The sequence below is a fragment of the Rhinolophus ferrumequinum genome, chromosome 10, assembly GCF_004115265.2.
Source record: "Rhinolophus ferrumequinum isolate MPI-CBG mRhiFer1 chromosome 10, mRhiFer1_v1.p, whole genome shotgun sequence".
In the NCBI taxonomy this organism is placed as follows: Eukaryota; Metazoa; Chordata; class Mammalia; order Chiroptera; family Rhinolophidae; genus Rhinolophus; species Rhinolophus ferrumequinum.
Genome location: NC_046293.1, coordinates 48282872 through 48288287, shown reverse-complemented (window position 1 = coordinate 48288287; position 5416 = coordinate 48282872).

The window sequence follows — 5416 nt, the reverse complement described above, 5'->3', positions numbered from 1 at the left end:
ATTCTGTGTATTCATCCTGGGCTGTTTGCTCACACCCTGCCATTTCTGCCTTACTGAGGGGTTTCTACTCTTCCCTTCTTTTCCACTTCTCCCATCACACCTCTCCTCCTGTCTTCCCTGGGACACCTGTAGTGGAATACAGATAGCCTGGTCGTGGAGAGTGCCAGATTTGAAGCCACGCTGTACGTTTGAATTCTGTCTGGGGTAACTTAGGCAAGTCACTTATCCTCTCTGTCCCTCAGTTTCTAATCTGACAAATGGGGATACCAGTACCTACCTTCTAGGGCTGTTGTTAGGAGTAGCTGTGTTACTTTCTGTAAAGCACTTTTAGAACCATTCCCAGCACACAGTGAGCGCCTGATCACTGTCTCTACCATTATTACTACTAGAGGAGTTTCATAGGTGTTTTCTCTGCTTCCAGTCTCTCAATCTCTGCAAAAGAAAAATTACAGCTACCTCTGTGTCTGTTGAGTGCTTCCTATGTGCCAACCCTGGTCTAAGCTCTTTACATGCTTTACCTTTATTTGTTTTAACAATCTGCACACTAGAAATTTTACAGATGGGAAAACTGAGGCTTAGGAAAGTTTTGGTCCATCCTTTATAACTTAAAAAAAAAATTGCAGCATCCTTTTTAGTCACATGATTTCTTTGTTCAAATGTCCACAAGATATTCTATTAACTACCCCCACATTGCTTCAGCTTTTCCATCATGGCTATTGGGTTCGTGCCTATTAACTCCTTCTCACTGTAACCCAATATGGCCATTCCAAGTCTATCCTATATTGTCAGCTCAAGTCCTGAGGTTACTTTTGATTCTGCTCATGCCCCTTTCTTTCCTCATTATCATTTTTATCATAGGACAAAGATTTAAATCTCATTCTTCTCCTAGAAGTGCAGTGAGGTACTCTATCCTTGTATTTCTTGGAGTACAATTCCACATCTTGAATGTATCTGAATTTAACTATACTCATGTTTAAAAAATAATCAATGCATACAGTCAAGGATAAAATGATTGGTGTATGTTGGTGGAATTTTGGAATAAAGCTTCATTATTTTAAGATTTTTTTTTCCCAACCATTGACAAAAGAGCATAGTGTATTTGCAGGTGGCTATGATGGTTCAGTATAGCACTTCTCAGACTTCTGTGTGCATAGTAATCACGCAGGGATCTGGTTAAATGCAGATTCTGATTCCGTAGGTCTGAGGTAGGACCTGAGATTCTGCATTTCTAACAAGCTACCTCCCACGTGATGCCAATCTGTTGGTTCTTGAGTAGCAAAGGCTTGGTAGATATTCTCAAGGAAGAAACTGAAGAATTAATTGAGGGCCATAAAAAATATTAATAAAGAGATAGAAAGACAAAAACAATCTACAGAAGACAAACATTTAATAAGGAACAGAGAGACCCAAAGTTTTAAGTGATCTCAGGGATAACTTTGACTGGATGCATCTGTCCTCTTTTATGTTGACTTTAGACCCTAACTCTGCACTCCCCTTCACCACGTAAGCTTTATTACTTGTACCCCCTCCTAACACATTCTGGTCACTCCTTTATTCCATGTCCACCAGCACCTTAGAATAACATCTAGCGTTCTTTACAGATCAGCAACTTGTACAGGTACCTCTGCAAAGTATTTAGGAAGTTGCAATGGGCTGAAGGGAGAGGAACAGAGCAAGATCAGGGGTCGGAATTAGAGAATTTGAAGGAATAGCCTAGCAGTTCATAGCAAGATCTACTCTAAACAAAATTTGGGATCCATGGTCTGATAATGGAATAGCCAAAGTGAGCAAGGATCATATATGTGAAATGTTTAAGTGCAGGATATATTGTCAACATACACATATAGGGAATAATCGAGGGAACTAGAAATACTTATGCTGAGAAAGATAAGACAGACTGGGGGTGGGGTTGGCCTAGGGGAGATATTTGTGGCTACAGAGAGAATACAGGAGAACCTGCTCTTAGATATCTAGAGTGTCTGTCATGTGGCAGAGGGAAGGGGAGGGTGAGGTGTTGAAGGACAGAGCAAGTCTAAACAGAATAACCTGAAAACAAAATAGCCCCAACAGGCTAGAAGACCACTTCTCAGGGATGTTGTAGAGGAAATTCCCACCTCCCGCCTTGGAATGCTGTGTTTCTACAGCATTTCCATGATCTATCTGTTCGTTCTTTTAGCTGACACCTTCGTTCACACTAATGCACTCAAGGCAGGTCTAGTCTTTTCAGGGACCTCGTCAAAGCTCTCACTTAAACCTCTTTCCGTTTCCTCTTTTTAATGTGCTCCCTGGCTCCCTTCATTTCTCCATCTGAAAGTCTGAAAGCTTTCTTGTGGGAGATAAGTCAAAGAGACTGACTAGATAGATACCTGGTGACACCACTTTCTAAACTAAAAACTGGAACCCCTGATTTGACCCACAATCTGGCAAAGGACCAGAAGAACTGATGTGGGTTTTCCCCAGTGCACCTTGCATATACCGCCGCCCCCTCAACCAGGCACCTCCAGAGCAGCAGCAGGCAGAGGTGAATGGTTCCACTGCTTCACCTGGACAGATGTGAAGGAGAAGGGGGAGGGCTGGAGGAGTGGAAACAACAAAACAGGCATTGCCCTTTTCTCCTGTAAAAACTAAAAAGCCCCCCTGAGATGTTTCATACCTGAAGTTGTCAGCAAATACCTTACTTAGAGTTCATATTTTAACGAGGGCTCATTGCTGAAATATACTGAAATCAAGGTCAGGACACAGGAGAGGCCCTGGGGACAGAGTTGAGAAGAAGTGGCAGCAGAAAGAAAAGCCAATAAGGGAGGGTACCAGCGTTACCTGTGGTCCCAGGCGAGCAATGCCACAGGCTACTCATTGCCTTTAGATACTGTTACAGCAGTCAGCTCCCTTGCCTGGGGAAATTCAACAGGGCAAGAGCGCATTGCTGGTCTTCCCAAGGAAGGGTCTGTAGTTGCTCGGATTGTTGGTAGTTGGGGTGTGTGTGTGTGTGTGTGTGTGTGTGTGTGTGTGTATGTACGTGTGTACACACCAGTGTGTTCATGTATATCTGAGGACATTTGTGTTTTGCAATATCATCTATCTAGAGCACATGTTTTTAACAACCTCAACAGTGAGGGTGGTGATGATGATGACGACAGCTAATAGTCATATGGTTCTTCCTACATGGTGCTTTTTCTAGAGGCTTTACATACACAAACTCACTTCATCTGTACAACACCATGAGTAGGAACTATTACAGTTTCCACTTTGCAGAAGGGAATTGGGGGACAATGAGGTAAAGTAAGCAACTTGCCCAAAATCACGCAGCCAGCAGAAGGCAGAGCCTGGGTTTTGAACTCAGGCTGTCTGATTCCACAGACCATTTTCTTACCAACCAGACTACTGTCTCCCGTATTGAATATAAAACAGAGTTAAATAAATGTTCAAGTAAAGAATACTAATTCTTAGCAAGAGCTCATCAGTGGTAAGCACTAAGTATCAGGCTGTATTTAAGCTTGGATCTTGTGTAATCCACACAACATGAGATAGGTACTTTTATTATCCCTGTTTTGCAACTGAAGATACTCAAGATTAAGGAGGTTAAGTCACTTGCCCACACATGCATCTTGCATGTAAGACAAGACTAGAATTTTGGCATATTTAGTAGCAAAGTCCATGCTCTTATAACCAGGACATTACACCAAAAAAAAAAAAAAAATGGCACAAACTTACCATTTTAGGTGATTCATTAAAGTCAACAAACAATTCAGGAATGCCCCCTCTTACTTCACATTTTTACTCCCCTTACATTATTTTACTTTGCCTCCATTAGAAAAATGGGTTGCCTGTCCATGCTTGCATATCCTCCTTTCATCTCCAAAAATCCACTTCAGGGCATACCTTATGTTTTTAATGTCTTTCAAATGCCAGCTTGACATGCACTTAGATAACTTGTAGTCAAGCTAACAAGGGAACTGGATATAAATATTTCAGTTACTTTGACCCTTGTATAGGAGCAAAATGGTAAAAGCAACACCCTAATAATTAATGGGACTGATAAGCTCAGTACATCTTGTGACTAAAACTCCCTGTGGGGTTGGCTAAGGACTTCGCTGAAGCCAAACTTCTCTCTCTCCCCTAATAACCTTGCTACCTTTCCTCCTTCCTTAAGTGTGGATCCCAAGACCACTCCCTAATAAACTTTCTGCTCATTAATCTCAGTCTCAAACTGTTTCCCAGGGAACCCAACCTGTGACAGATACCTAATTGGTTGATTTTTTTAAAACAGCTTAGACCAAGATTTTCTTTGACTCCATATAGCAAACATGAGTTGTCTTTTATTTTTACCTATAGAATAAGAATGTCAACAGATACATTGTGAGTGGTTAAAACTTAAGCACATAAGGGGTTTTTATTTTTGTTTTCTTAATATAGAAATGTAATTTACCTAAAAATTGCTGCCTTAGCTGTGAATAGTTAGCATAACACATTTTGTATTTTTAAAAAAGGATTTCATGTGCCAAGTTAATTTTCTGTAAACTAGGAGAAATTGCTATCTTCAGACTATATTGTATATTTCTCAATGTATTAAATAACTTCTATATTAGCACAATTTTGTACTTTAAAAATTGTAGAAAAGTTGCTTACACATTTCTTGTCAAGGGAATTCTTAGATATTTGGTGTTTTTGTTGTAAATGTTTATGCATGCTTAAACTGATTTACAGGTGTAACAAAAGGCTAAGACTTGTACCCTAGTTGATATTAAAACACACAACACTGGTCTAATAAATAAGTATAGGTAATAAAAGAATGGACAGATCAGGAGACAAAATAGTTAGATCAGGAGAAGAACTATATAGTTATATATATATATATATATATATATATATATATATATATATATATATATATCTATCTGATAAAGGAGGTATCACAAGAGAGGGGAGGAGGAATTTTCACAACTTGCCATAGAATAACTGGTTAGTGATTTGGCACAAATCAATTTAGAGTCTTAACTCTCACTAGATGGATTAAAGAATTAAATGGGGGAAACGTAAGCCATAAGAACTAAGGTCAAATTCTGGTGAATATTATATCTGTATGAGAAATGAATTTATAGTTCTAAGAAAAAAACCTCAGTTCATTTACACAAAAATTTTAAATTTCTGAACAAAGAAATGAAAAATAGTACAATTAGGTATAATTTTGACTTGAAATACTATTTGTCTCCTCATTCCTACATTGTAAGGATGGGTAGTAGAGGTGAGGACTTGTTAACTGTTTCAGTATGGTGTGACCATAATAAAATACTTTATGCCTATCAACTCAGGCTTTGAAAATTCATTGCCCAGAGCTCGTTTCTGCAAAATGTACAAAATATTAACAGAAACCATTTATTGAGCACCTATTGTGTGGTAAGTACTCAGTAGACATTGA